General features: G+C 41.7%; 1 long non-coding RNA gene across 1 annotated transcript; it reads left to right on the top strand.

Annotated features, from left to right (window-relative positions):
- The first annotated feature begins 11317 nt into the window (after window positions 1–11317).
- LOC131676877 (uncharacterized) lies at window positions 11318–12532 on the top strand. The gene is made up of 3 exons (XR_009303255.1): window positions 11318–11499; window positions 11559–11820; window positions 12004–12532. It is a non-coding gene; the product is annotated as an uncharacterized LOC131676877 (long non-coding RNA).
- Window positions 12533–14636: the final 2104 nt, after the last annotated feature.

Below are 14636 nucleotides of genomic sequence, written 5' to 3'. Positions count from 1 at the left end.
TTTTGAAGTGCGAATTTTTGTTGCGCTGGGCATAGCTTTCGATGTATGTTCCGTTATTCGATCATGTGTTTGATCTGAGAACAAGTAGGCCACATTCGGCCAAACTTATTCAAATGATCCTAAGCGCAAATGAGAGGCTTTGTTTACTTTCTCTTTCGATACGTCTCTCACAAATAAATCCACTTCTGACATTTCCAGAAGCTAGCGCTAGGTTTCATTTCGATTCACTGAAGTGGAAAGATTCTATGTTTTATAATACTTGGAGTTCCAGACTGCAAATAAGGCTTTGACTACTAGTCGGGTTTCATATTTACTTGCGCGGTATTGACCCCTAGACTGCCCAGAAAAATAATGAATTTTTGAAAACTCAATCCGCCCACCCCTGAGTCGATTCCTAGTCCCACCAGGAGTGCTTGCTCCAAATTTGAAGCAAATCGGACAAGTCTAGCTACCGGACCAACGTGCTTGAAGTTTGTATGGGATTTTTCGATAATTTACATGGAGAAAACCCTCTTGGACACATTTTCGCCGCTAGGTGGCACTGTATACATCAGATTATCACTAAAAGTGAAAGTGAAGTGAATTTTATTATCTACAACTTTGTTGAAGACTGCAAAGAGATCCGACTCCAATAGAAAAAGTTATTAAACTTTTAACGAAGTGATGTCTGAGTCAGTTTTGCATGGGGCCTAGCAGTGCATGATAGTGTATTAGTACTAGGTTCTTACAAACTAAACATTTTTGTGGATTAATGGTTAGATTTAGCTGAATAGTATGTTCGGAAGAATTGCAGTACATAATACGAGTTATGTTTTGGTTAGAAAATTTTAGTTCAATCTGTGACCGCATAGATGGCGCCAAAACTAACTTTTCAACGGAGAGAGATAGAATATCGAAATGTTTGGAAGAATTACTGCAATATTCTTGTTCTACAACTTTGTAGAAGACACTTAATTTCTATCTCTCTTCGTTGAAAAGTTAGTGTTGGCGCCATCTATGCGGTCAGATGTGGAACTACAATTTTCTAACCAAAACATAACTCGTATTATGTACTACAATTCTTCCGAACATACTATTCAGCTAAATTTAACCATTATTCCATAAAAATGGTTTGTTTGTTAGAACCTAGTACTGATACACTATCATGCACTGCTAGGCCCCATGCAAAACTGACTCAGACATCACTTCGTTAAAAGTTTAATAACTTTTCCTATTGGAGTCAGATCGCTTTGCAGTCTTCAACAAAGTTGTAGATAATAAAATTATCTTCTTAAGTTTCACTTTTAGTGATAATCTGATGTATACAGTGCCACCTAGCGGCGAAAATGTGAGCAAGTGGGTTTTCTCCATGCAGATTGTCGAAAAATCCCATACAAACTTCAAGCACGTTGGTCCGGTAGCTAGACTTGTTCGATTTGGCTCAAATTTGGAGCAGACACTACTTGTGGGACTAGGATTCGGCTCAGGGGTGGGCCGATGGGGGTCATTTTTTTTCTGTCACTCTATTGACCCCTTGTGGCAGGGCGGCCTACATGCGTGCATCGAATGTTTGTATCTCCGGGATTAGAAAACTGTAAAAAGAATGAATATTAATTATACCATTTATTCCAACAATTCTCCTATATTGACTTCTCAACTATAGAAAAGGATCACTATCCTGGTTTTACGTGGTTCGCTTAATGATGTCCAGTCCGTTGAAGGTTACTGATCCGGTTGCTAGAAACGAGTTGCGGGTTATTTGCTGACAGTGTCGGATCTGATGTAGATCGTTGTTTCACGTGTTCTACGAAGGTTGATTGTCACTTCACAGGACAATGGACGAATTTTGGCAACAACGCTGATCCCTTTCTAACGCGAGTTTGACGGTCATCGCTATTCTTGTTTTTGGTTCAAGTTTGGAGTAGCACACCCTGAACTTCTTCTCACGGTACTTCCTATTTCTATTTCTTCGGTTCGGGGACAGGATTATCCATTCCAATCACACAATTCCTCCATCCGGATTTTCGGTCAAATAACTTGGCGATGTCGGCGAGGAAAGACCGCTCCGTTGGAGGCTCACTGCTTGGTCGAATCTACGAATAAAAACGGAGGATATCTGCTTCAGGCTCCCAACTGCTTCCAAGTACCTTGATGGTTTCGTGAGGCCTAAAGTGAAACGCGGATTATGAGCTAAACTGATCGTCAGAGAGACCTCGTAGGACTTAGACACAGTTCGACATGCATTTTCTGAGCTCGAATCCTCCCTTATGCAGAAGATCGCTCAGCTCTGTTCACACACGGACAGCTTCTTCAATGGTTTCTGCTCCACCGATAAAATCGGCGACATAGAAGCTCTTTTTCAGTGCTGGGCCGCCTACCGGAAACGCAGTCCCTTCGTCCACCGCTAATTGCTGAAGAGTTCATGTCGCTAAGAACAATGATGGACTGTACTGGTTAATGATGGGAGAATTGACACAGAATTCGTTGTAACGGTTTGTCGTCAGAGTGGACCTGCACCTGCCTGTACCTACCTTGATACCTTGTTGGCTACTGCGTCAGCTCGCCAATGCCGGGCGTATTGTAGAGCTCCATCTTTGTCGGTCTTGGGTGGCTTCTTTCCAGTTCCGCGGCACGTTCGGAGATCTCAGGTCCTCTGTCACTGCGTATAGCAAACGTGTTCGTGGCCTCCCACGAAGTCGGCGTCCTCTTCCTGGCTCCCTGCTGAATATTGTTTTTACAATTCTTTCTTCCGACATTCGTACTACATGACCAATTCATTGCAGTCTGCCGTATTTTATCTGTTTAACAATATCCGCAATTTTGTATTCTTGGTACCACTCATGATTCATGCGCCTGCACCACACTCCATTTTCGCACATCCTGCCGAGTATTGTCCACAGCACTTTACACTTGAAGACTCCGAATGCTCTTCTATCCGCCTCTCTCAACGTCCACGCTTCGTGGCCATAAAGAGCGACAGGGTGGATCAGTGTCTTGTATGAGGCGAATTTAGTTGACGTTTGCAGGTTGCGGGACTGGTTACGTAGACCGTAAAAGGCCTTGTTGGCAACTACAATACGCCTTTACACCTCACAGGAAACATTGTTGGCACAAGTCACAACTGTACCAAGATAAACGAATTCTTCGACCATTTCAAACACGTCACCACCACCTCGGAACCAACACCACTAGACCTGCCTCTCTCTTCACCTGCGACCATCTATTTTGTCTTGGCTGAGTTGATGACTATGTCTATCCTCGCTGTCTCCCTGTTAAAAGGCACGAAGACCTCTTCCACTGCTCTACGATCGATTGCCATTACCTCAATATCGTCCGCAAAACCAAGGATACCACGTCAGCTCTAAGGTCACAAATGAATTTGAGATCTCATCTGCAATTGGAATACTTGATTTTGAACCATCCAACGCCGCACGTATCAGTCTAATCAGTTTCGCCGGAAAACCATGTTCATGATAGCTCCTTTCTTTCCACTGAGTCGTAGGCCGCCTTAAAATCAATGAATAGATGGGTGGGTCTGCAAGTTATACTCCCGAAATTTGCCTAGGATCATCCGTAGGCTGAGCATCTGATCCGTCGTTGATCGGCCGTCAGCCTGGTATTCGCCGAAGGACTCTTCAAGTGATCTCAGTCTGCTAAACAGAATACGCGACCGTCTTTTGTACGCCAAGTTCAGAGGGGATATTCCGCTATAATGAGCGCACTCCAGCCTGTGCCCTTTCTTGTAGATGGGGCAAACGAGTGCATCTAGTCAACAAGCAGGCAATTCCTCATTCGGTCGTTTATCGGCTTCCACCAAATAACTCGCTTCATCTGCTTCCTGATCGCTATGAAACCAACACCATGTTCTGCTCTTTCACCACCGCTGTAATAGATCGGGTACCTGAATAAATTATTCGAAATGGGGTATACTGCTCTAAACTCGCGTTCTACGGTTTTCGGTCATCGTACTTCCTGTATTGCTGCCACATGCACCAGTTCGCGAGCCAGGAGCCCTGCGCGTGCGGGTTCATTCAAAGTTCTTACGTTCCAAGATCGGAGTTTCGAATCGTTATCCTTCGTTGTCGGGTCGTTTGCCTCAGCTGGCGGTCATTTGTCATCGTTCGACCCGTGGAAGCATGAGGTAGGAATTTATGAGGACCAGAGCTATATTGGACGCTCCTTTTCGTTGTCAACTCACCATTTGCACCTGACTGTACATGAGAGTGACAGGAAAGGCTCGAAACCGCAAGATGATGTTCAGCAGATCGTCCTGCTCCACGGGACCTACAAAAAACTTCATTGTGGAAGAAGTCTTCGCAGAGCCTTCAAACACGACTCGGGCCTTAGTTGTCGTACTTATTTCCCTACCCACGGGGTAGAGGGGCAGATAGTAGGTTGGAGAGTAGCGTTCGTTGTCCGATTCGACCAGCCGTGTGGGACCGAGGGAAATACTCTCGTATAAACTGATGGTATTCGCCCTTATAATGCGGGTCTCGTTCTAATCGTTGTTCCAGATATCCGAATCGTCGTCGTGCACTACTTCCAGCACTACATCAAAATCAGGCTTCCGGGGATATCTAACAATATGTCGGTCTTCGGAGTCCCTAGATGCGGTAGATTGGTACAGAGATTCACAGTGTCGTTCTTCTATCGTATAGTTATCGGCGATTGTCAACTCTTCGGTTTACCAAAAAACGCTCCAAGCAATCCTCCAACGAAAGCATTGAAGCAGTGACCAGTTCACAGGTGGTGAACGTAGAAGCAACTACGGGTAGGCTTGTGCTGACCAAGCCTACGATAATCCAGCCGAGGACGAAGTCGACCAGAATCGGAAGGTTCCTGACAAGCTGTATGCGCGCTACGCTGGGGAAGAAGGAATACGAATGCCGAGCATCCAAAACTGTGTCGATCGGTTGACATACATCGTTGAAGGAATGATCCACCAAAAAGAAATCCTTTCGAAATCTTCCATCCAACAGTCGAAAAACTTGAAAAACAGTCGAACTTGCACCAGGATTGGAGGAAACTTTTCCCGGAATGAAGAAGCGTATGGGAACGTGGATTGCACTTCTGTCAGCTGAAATTTAAGGGACGATTGCGATCAAAATGATCACCCTTCAAGCAGTTGTGACAAGTGTTTGAAATTCACGAGTTGCTGACGTCACTGAGTTGTAGGCTTTTCATCCAAACGTGCAGTCGATGTACTTGAAGTAAAACGAGCTGAATCTTCTTTGGTGGATGAGCCTAAACTACAGAAATTGACGATGATTCTACTGTATCATGGTTCATGGAGATGGGTGCTAACATTCGTCTTCTACGCTGCAGGAACTCAATGAGACAAGCGTATTCCTGGTTTGCTACCGTCGTCGCATTGTCCTCCCATGCCTTCAGTGCATCTGCGACCACCCCTGGTTGCTACTCCGTTATCGATCTGGTCTAGCTGAAGTTGCACAGCGAATCAGTAGATTTGGGAGAAGCGAAACATCTTTCAATGTGCAACTCGCGGTAATCCTAAAGTGTTTATTGATCAATACCGGCGCCGGCCAGGCCAGAATGTAGATCGCGGAAGGAAAGGGAAAGAATGGTTAGTCCGATACTTGCTTTTGCTAGAATCCGTATATACTCCTGCTCACTCCACAAGTATCACGGGAGGAGGATATTTGATAGTAAGTATAGAAGTTGGATTCCACTTCTTCTTTACCGACGCCAGAGAGGTGACTCTATCACTATCTGGACTAGATATCGATCCATCAACTCATGGACCGGGGACCAACGGCTTTACTTCCCTTCCGAAGAAAGACATGACCACAGATTTTTTCACCTCAGAAAAATCTCAACGACCCGACCGGCTGGAATTGAACCCAGGCCAACTGGAATAAGTGGCGGTCACGCTTCCCACTCAACCACCGGCGCCGTCAATTTATTAAATAGCAAACCATTAGCTTCGACAAACATTTACAATTTATTTAGTATGCATTCTTTGTTCAAAATATGGGACGCTTAAAAGAATGTTTGTTTGCCATTTTTTAGGACCTGTTTATATTTTCAAAAATGAATTCACAGAGACTGCTACGCTGGTGTTTCACGCACTAATGTTTTGTACATCAGTACCTCTTCTATCTATCTGAATCTATCTAAATATGCCCACCCTTATCTCGACCTATCGATCAGCAGAGCTGAAACCACTCTAAATTTAGCTTTGCCAGCAATTTTCAGTGATAACCACAACAGTAGCGACAAATCGTAGCAAGCATAGCGTTTTAACACCGACTATGAAAATCATGCAGCCGCTGTGCTGTGAAAGATCAAGTGTATGTTGAAAAAATTTACATTCCGAATGTGTTCCGTGCGGAACTCTGGATGCCTGTCGGTATAAAGCATCGATTATACATCTATACCTACTCGCGTTACCACAGTACCAGTTACCGCCGTTCTATCCATGCTGCTGCAATTGAGCACCACTCATCGAGCGACTTGTTCGACCGGTGATGTATGTACAATCATTATTTTATTGTAAATTAATTGACGAGTTTTTTTTTCGCAGCCAAGCTGCGGGTTGTTTAGTTTAGTTTCAGGTTTTCGATTGTCCAATTCCGTTCGGTTGAAAAGGATACAAAATTATTTTTATGGCACAATTCGTACACGGAAAATGCTAGCGTTGCCCTGGAAACGCTAAAGTTGATTAGCGCAGAACACAAACACAAAAGTGACAGTGCGAAGCGTAGTCAAAGCAGGGTCGGGTACTTTCTATTGCAGAACGTTAGCAAACCGAACAAATCGTTTGAGAGTGTAGCAAGCCAAGTGGAAACCGAGACTGTAGATTTTATGACCCTTCTCAATCTCCAAAGCTCCTCTAGAATACAGAACTTGGAAGCGATTGTGCAAACATCAAGGCAACGTGGTGAGGAGAGAGAGAGACAGAGAAGAAAAAAAACAAACCAAATGCATTCATTAAGGCTAGTGCATTTTGCCGGTGTTGTCGGTTGTAAGTTTTTTTCCCTGGCTTCTGCACCTCACAATCGAACATAATGGTCGGAAAATCATTAACCAAGCTATTGATCAGATTGAGAGGTGCATAGAAAACCGCTCGCTGACGGGGAACCGCAGAAATTGGGGCAGTAATTTCAAGGTTTTCGCTGAGGGTAGTGTCATATACACACACAGTGGCAATTAGTTTCACGGAGTTCGATCAATGTGATTAAAATCATTGATCGATCATATCTGCGATCTTTGCGACACTGACAGCTGTGTGCGGGGAGCGTAGATCTTAATTAGGTTCGAAATATGGGACGGAATTCAGTTGGTTAATTTTATTTTAAAGGGAAATTTCGCCCCCTGGTCAATCCGTAATTTTCACCGCTAGCTCAGAGAGAACGCAGTGAGACGAATGGTGAAAATCAGTCAAAATGGCAACACTCCCTTTATTTTGATTTCAACACGAGCATTGAATTCTACAACATGACGACACAAATGAACTCATGATGAATGAAGTTCATGTTTGACAATTCTCGGTGGTTTGTTTACTTGTCAGTTGCGTGAGTTCGAGTGCAACGGGTGCTCATCTGTTACACTCGAACTCACGTAACTCTTATGTAAACAAACCACCGAGGTTTGTCAAACGAAGTTCATCTGACTCATTTCGTGGGGTTATGTCGATTGGTGTAAAACCTAATTTTGTTAACCGCTTCTACTGACTTCAGTAATATTTTAAAAACGTTTCGAATCATGAACGTTGGTTTTACTTTGCAAGTAAGTATTCTCAAACTTTAACAATAGATATACCCTAAATGCACATTATAATCAAAGAGAATAGGGAGAGAGACGAAGAGTGAAAATCAGTCAAAACGGCAACACTCCCTTTATGATGATTTCAACACTAGAATTTTGGCAACCGCTTCCACAGGCAGCACTTTAAGGCTCAAGTTACCTCAAGGCTTGGTAGTATGCGTAAGAAAAATTGTGTTCAGCTTTGCCACCAGATTATCCATTTAAACCTTTTCAAAACTCTAAAAGAAGAATATCAGTCGATTTATTAGATCGTCACGATTCAATTCATGCAAAATACCTGCTGGAAAAACCATCGGCTTAGCTGGATGGTGCTTTTGAAAAAGTGGCTGTGACTTTTTATCACACTACCACACCGAGCTGGGGTACGCAACACAACTGCGCAATGAAAAAACCACAGCCACTTTTTCAAAAGCACCATTTAGCTAAGCCGATGGTTTTTCCAGCAGGTATTTTGCATGAATTGAATCGTGATGATTTAATAAATCGACTGATATTCTTCTTTTAGAGTTTTAAAAAGGTTTAAATGGATAATCCGGTGGCAAAGCTGAACACAAATTTTCCTACGCACACTACCAAGCGTTCAATTCTAACACATGCTTAAAAAAGGTAACTTGAACCTTAAATGACTCCTATTATATTTTGAAAACAAACCGTATGTCGATCGTTGGATTTGTTTATCAAACGATGCGCATTTTGAAACAAAGAGATGAAATAAGTCTAATGCTTGTTTTTACTCATACATATACTCTAGAATGCACCTCACAATCGCAATTGAATCAAATTCTGACGAAAATTGAAATTTCTTTTTTAATAGATGTACAATACTTATCCCTCCAACTCAGGCATGGAGTAATGTTTATTTACATTGCACGATTGGTCTGCTCAATAAGGTATTTTTGGCTTCACACTATTCGTCTCTTTCCCTATTCTCTTTGATTATAATTAGTTATCCTCCAGGAAGAAATATGCGGAGAGAAATGCGAACAAAATTAATGTGCAATACTAGTCATCTTCATTCAAGCAAGACAGATTTCTTTACAGTCGTGCGCCGAGTTCGCTATCAAAATTTCATGCACGCTCATTCAAAACTACTCAAGATTTGAGTTCCCACTACTCAATTACAAAAACCGGGGCAAGCTGTATGAATATCGATTTAAGGTTGGACAGAGAAAGGATAACATTCGCAAACGAAAAAAGCAGTTTTTTTCCACACCGTAGTCAGATCTTCATAAAAATCAATCAGCAGCACTGTAACAACATTCTACATACGCTGATTGATTTTTATGAAGATCTGACATACGGTGTGGAAAAAAACTGCTTTTTTCGTTTGCGAATTTTGCGCATTCTCTGTCCAACCTTAAGTTAATTGACTGAAATCTCGAGTACCCAGTGAACTAAGAGGCGGCTAGGCGGGTTAAACTAGATGCTGGCGATCGGTAGGCTACTGAAACTTTGTTCCAGGCTAGCCGCCATAACTTGCCGTTTATTGTAAAAGTAGTGTGGGTAACCATGAAATTATCAATCATTTGAGTGAAAAAAAAACTTCTGGCGCACGAAATGATACAGCCCGCAAACCAAAAATTGAAAAAAGATTCAAATGTTGATTCAACAGCAAAGGAATCGACGAGGAGACGTTCGGATAACTAAAAGGTAAGTTTTCACAAGTGTGGTTTGTTTTTTAAAATACCATACTTTATTATTTTGCAGATCCATTAGCACGAGATCCTGTTTACAGGAAAGTGGAGAAAGGACCTCGGAATAAATTTATAAGCATCGTATTAACGACTAGAGATGCAGGTAAGTGGAATTTTATATACAGATTAATGCGTTTGTTACTGTTATTAAAAATACAGAGCGGTTAAATTTCATATTTTGTCTTTGAGTAAAATGTACTCAAAATCGACATTTTTTACCCGAACTCAAAACTGAGTAAGTGAGGAAAACTCAATTTTTGACCATGTGCACTTTTTATAGAATTCACTCAATTTTGAGTTATTTTCAAATCAGGGTTGCTCCAAACTTTTCAAATGCCTTATAAAAATGACAGAGCCAAACAACCCTGACCCGAATCCTAATCAGCATCCCACACTATTAGGGCGGCTTGTTGGCAAGTTACGGCGGGTTGCCTAGAACACTGTTTCAATAGCCTACCGCTAGCCGGCATGTATTTTAACCCGCCTAGTCGCCATTCCGTTTACTGGGATGTTTTAGATCAGCATAAGAAACAAGACTGAATAAGACCTTTTCGACGACTGTTGAATACACAACTGTTTCAAATCAATATCCACGCACAATCCGTATATGCAAAACCACTATGTTTCGGTGTTTCCTGAACATTCAACAACAAAGTAAATTTTCAATCGCACTCAATAGAAGAGATACAACCGCGTAGCGGCGGAGCATCGAACTTTATCCATTTTGTGATTTTTCCCTCACATGAGCGTGTGGTGCATGTACATTCAGTACGGTGTGTAATAAAAATAAAAATCATAACACGGAAAAATCCGGCCATGTATCCAAGTTCCAGTTGAATTTATTCTTTTGATCTCGTATAAACTTTGTTTTCCTTCCCATACCCCATAACTAATACCGGTGAGTAGGCTCCCTCAGGCCGTATAAAATAATGAAAAACGTGTAGAAATGTTCCACCTCTGTGTCTACGTTTTTTTTATTCATAATTCCCCCCGTGGTCGATAATTGCTCAAACCTATTATCTTCGCGATTGCCAGCCAGTATGATAGGTATGAATGTTTCAAGCGACTCGCCTTTTTTGGTTCACTGTCCATTCCCTGGTGGGCGCGCAGTAGGCTGTTTCGGTTAAAAAACTGTTTGAATCGTTCCACACTCCAATCCGACGAGTTTCAATCGTGGTTGCGTTACCTGTGTGCTGTGTTTTCTGCGGGAAAAGCTCCTTACTGAGAAACCCGAAAAATGGTGGAAATTGTCCAACACGGGTCCAATAGACCTTTCTTGCCCAAAAATTTTATATTTTATATGCTCCCATTTTAATACACGAATCGATTCTGCATATTGCCGCGATGATTTGAGGCCTTTAACTATTGAAAAAATTAAAAATAATGCGAAATGCCCATTTCACCCCTTATTCCCATGTTCTATCTTGCCTCGTTTCCCCATATTTATACGCCATTTTGGATGAATTGCTAGTGGGGAATATAGACGAGTTCATTCAAACCTGTCAAAAACATTATTTTAACTTGAATAAATATTGGGAACATTTTCATTAGGTCGTATGTAACGAAAAGAGATTCTCTTTATTTACTTTCTATTCTGTTTATAACCCCATCGCTACAGTTCATCTCTAAACTTTTTAAATGACATCCTAGTAAAAACCAGCTTTCGATATGTACTGGAAAATTAGTGAAAAGTTTTATGGTGATGTAGTCTAGAATGTCGTAGTAATCGAAAGAGAAAGTAAACAAAGAAAAATTCAATGTGACTTAGGTCCTATTGAGAACTTTCTCCAGAAATGCTCTCCCGTTCCCGCAAATAGAGAAAACCAAAATATCGCCTGACGTTTCCCGGGTTTGTCTGTTAGCAGGAGAAGCGCAAAAAACTTTTCTTACCAGAACGCCTAATAGCCTTTCCACGGTTTAAGATCTCGCTGCTGTTTTCAAGAAATATGTTAACCGCGATTAATTTTATTCAGGACGTGTGAAAAAAGTATGAGCCATCACTGAATCAGTTTTTATATGAATTTTTTTATGCACTCAGGTTTGTTTACTTTTTATGAAGATTTGAGTTGGTAAAATAGTTTCGTATTTTATTTTTAGGGTAAGTTGGAATCCACTATTCGAATATGATTGCAACAATTTCAACTCATCGAATTAGTCTTTCGAAGTGGTTCCAAGCGCCAGCTATTATGTTTGTTATTCTTGTAAGATCTACGTTTGATCTCAGGGCCGTTTTCGGTGAAAAAAATCAATGGAAAAACTGTCGACCTAGAAAAGTGTTCTGCTTGTCTACTGCCCCTGATTTGAAAGATTTGAAAACTATGAAAGGTGTGGGAACACTTTTGGACGAGGATATCGAGAGGTAATTTCGGGTCATTTCCCTTATGTATTATATGTTATGGAACTATGAATTCATATATAGCCTGTATTTTTATTGTTTTGATCTTCAGTTATCAATGCATAGTTATCCGATGCAAACTCGATTAACTATTTTAGTTTCCAATAGATAAAAAATCTTCCTCTTTTCATTGTCTTCCATTTCCAGATAGAAATCAGTCACAAAGGCGCAGACGTCCTTAAATGCACTCCGATGGTGCTCAAATCAAACAGCACAGCACGTTGCTAGGAAGACGCCCACTTCTATTTAGTAGTAAGCACTTCACCGACGTGGATCACTTCCAGTCGAACATAGTGACAATTGGTCATGTCGTATACGGGAAAAACTAATACCTCTGTCGCTCCAAAGTCGATCCCGTAAACCAACTTCGATCATTTGGTCAGAAGCTTGCTTCATTGGTTTCCGTCGAATGCGATAGGAATGATCCTAACTCGACTGATTAGTTAACTGCTTTACCAGTGTTTGACTCCTAAAAAGTATTCAACGCCCAACCACTGGACGAAATTGCTAGGCCGGACGTTTTAGCGCACAGCTCAATTTGAAATATCAGGAACATATGTTGTGATTTAGATTAAATCTTTGTCGGATCACTGCTGCGAAAACAGCATAGCTAAGGGTGTTGGAATTAACACAACACGGATCATGAAAGCGTATATAAGCCAATAGGATTTGGAATAACCCGAGAATTTTTTTTTATTTTGTCGAGTTGTTGCTCTATAGGGGCCCTTACACGCGTAATAAAATTGTCATTACTAAGTAATGACATTACAAATTATACGGGAATTCCGTCATTACTACCGTCATTACCGTCATTACGTCATTACACGATCTTTAAGTGGCATTATTGCTCGGTAATGACAGTACTAGCGCCTCGTGTAAGGGCCCCTTATGGGAATCTCTCGAATGCGCGCGAAACAAAAATGATCGTTGTTTGTTGCTCGTACTGATGCACAACGAAGGGTGCGTAATTTTTCACACTGTCGTCAATTTTCGTATCCTAATAGTTACTAGTATTTGTTGGCATAAACTGGCAGAATATTGCATTAAAGAGTTACTAATACAATTTTCGTTGAATCGTGATTGCAATCCATTTTAGAACAGATTATTTAAACAAAAGCAAAAAATAAAATGTTTGCCGTACTTAAACTTATTTATAATCGCATTTTCATTCAGCCTGCGGAGTGACTCGTCGGAATAGTTTCAAAAGGTGCCTTTGACCGCCTCGCCCAGTTTTTTGTCGACTGACTCCAATTAGAAACAACATTTTAGCTGATTCCCGGTCAAACCATTCGGAATTTGATTCGGAATCCTGAATGGAGTCAGTATGGATTCCAAATCAAATGCAACAACCGATTCTGAGTCGGAATCGGTTGTTGCATTTGATTTGGAATCCATAATGACTCCATTAAGAAATCCGAACCGGTTCCGGAATGAGTTTAACTGGGTTACTGGAGGTGACTGGTTTTCGCTGTTTTACAGCTTCCCCGAAACATGTCAGCCACGGACAACAATATATCTATATCAGCCTGACTGAGTCAACCTTTGTCATTTTTAATTGTGATGTTCTTCTCCTTGCCGTATGATACTCTCAGTGGTAGTCTTAGCTCACACGTTCAGAACTCCATTGGCGTCTCAAGCGAATTTAAACTCAATCTGTGGAACACCGTAGTTGGGATTCCCGACAGATCGTTCCAAACGGTTGTTTTGCTCCGGCATTGCTTGTTCTCCTTCAAACAACTGAGTTGGTATTTCTGGCTCGTTGACCGAATTGGTTGTAAACGTCTGAGTCTGTTCACATGGAGTTCGACTATTCCATTCGATTAGCTTAATAATCATATCGGTCGCGGTTTCGATTTTTAGCTAAAGTTTAGCCACGTCTACAAGCTATAAACTACAGTTTCATGTGGGTCGCGCCATTAACTACAGTTTCATCTGGGTCGTTCGACGAGTTTCGCGATTTTCCATAGATCAAATTCTGAAGCAACGATTTGATCTTGGAATTCGAATTAAGCCTCGAACCAGGACAATATCCTGGATGAACTCTTGTCCATTTTAGCATTCGTAGTAGGAGTTTTTATCTATCAGCATAGATGCCGATTGTAGACTTAGTGCTGGATGATAACGCGCTCTTGGCTCTTGCATACCTTGAGCTTGTGTGACCACCCCTGGCTGCTACTCCGTCACCGATCTGGCCGAGCTGAAGTTGCACGGGGAATCAGTAGATAATAAAGCTTGGGAGTAGCGAAACATCTTTCAATGTGCAACTCCTGGTAAACCCAAAGTTGCATCTTGGTTCTTGCATACCGTCCTCAAACTCAAACGTCGTAGAGTCCGGCAGCAGAATGCACTTCGAACAACGCTCCTTCATCAATGGTTAAGATAGAAACCTCGAATGTCAAAATCAAAATATGCTATCCCTTAAAAGCGTTTGTCTAGCTGCGGTTGGTTAATAAATAATTCGGTTCGCATAACATTGAATTCGATACCTCCAGCACCATTTTCAGCTTGTCTCTGATAATCGTTGCAATAGGTTGAGACAGTACAGTGTTTCGTAGGTTCATCATAACCTGGTTCTTTTCAGCATCCCCAATCAACCGCTCTGTGTCGGGAAAGGCTACATAGCTGGTTTTACGTCCGGTTGCGGTAATCGTCAGCAATGGCTTTATTGACAAAATCTAATTTGACAGCGAGGTTTACCCGCAGTTAATGAATGCTAAAAATGAATGTGGTATCGCAACTCACCACTTCATTTACGGTGTTGCCTGTAAAATTATCGAAAA

Source organism: Topomyia yanbarensis, chromosome 1 (genome assembly GCF_030247195.1).
Source record: "Topomyia yanbarensis strain Yona2022 chromosome 1, ASM3024719v1, whole genome shotgun sequence".
In the NCBI taxonomy this organism is placed as follows: Eukaryota; Metazoa; Arthropoda; class Insecta; order Diptera; family Culicidae; genus Topomyia; species Topomyia yanbarensis.
Note: the sequence above shows the minus strand (reverse complement) of the source record. Positions and strands in the feature narration are given on the sequence as shown.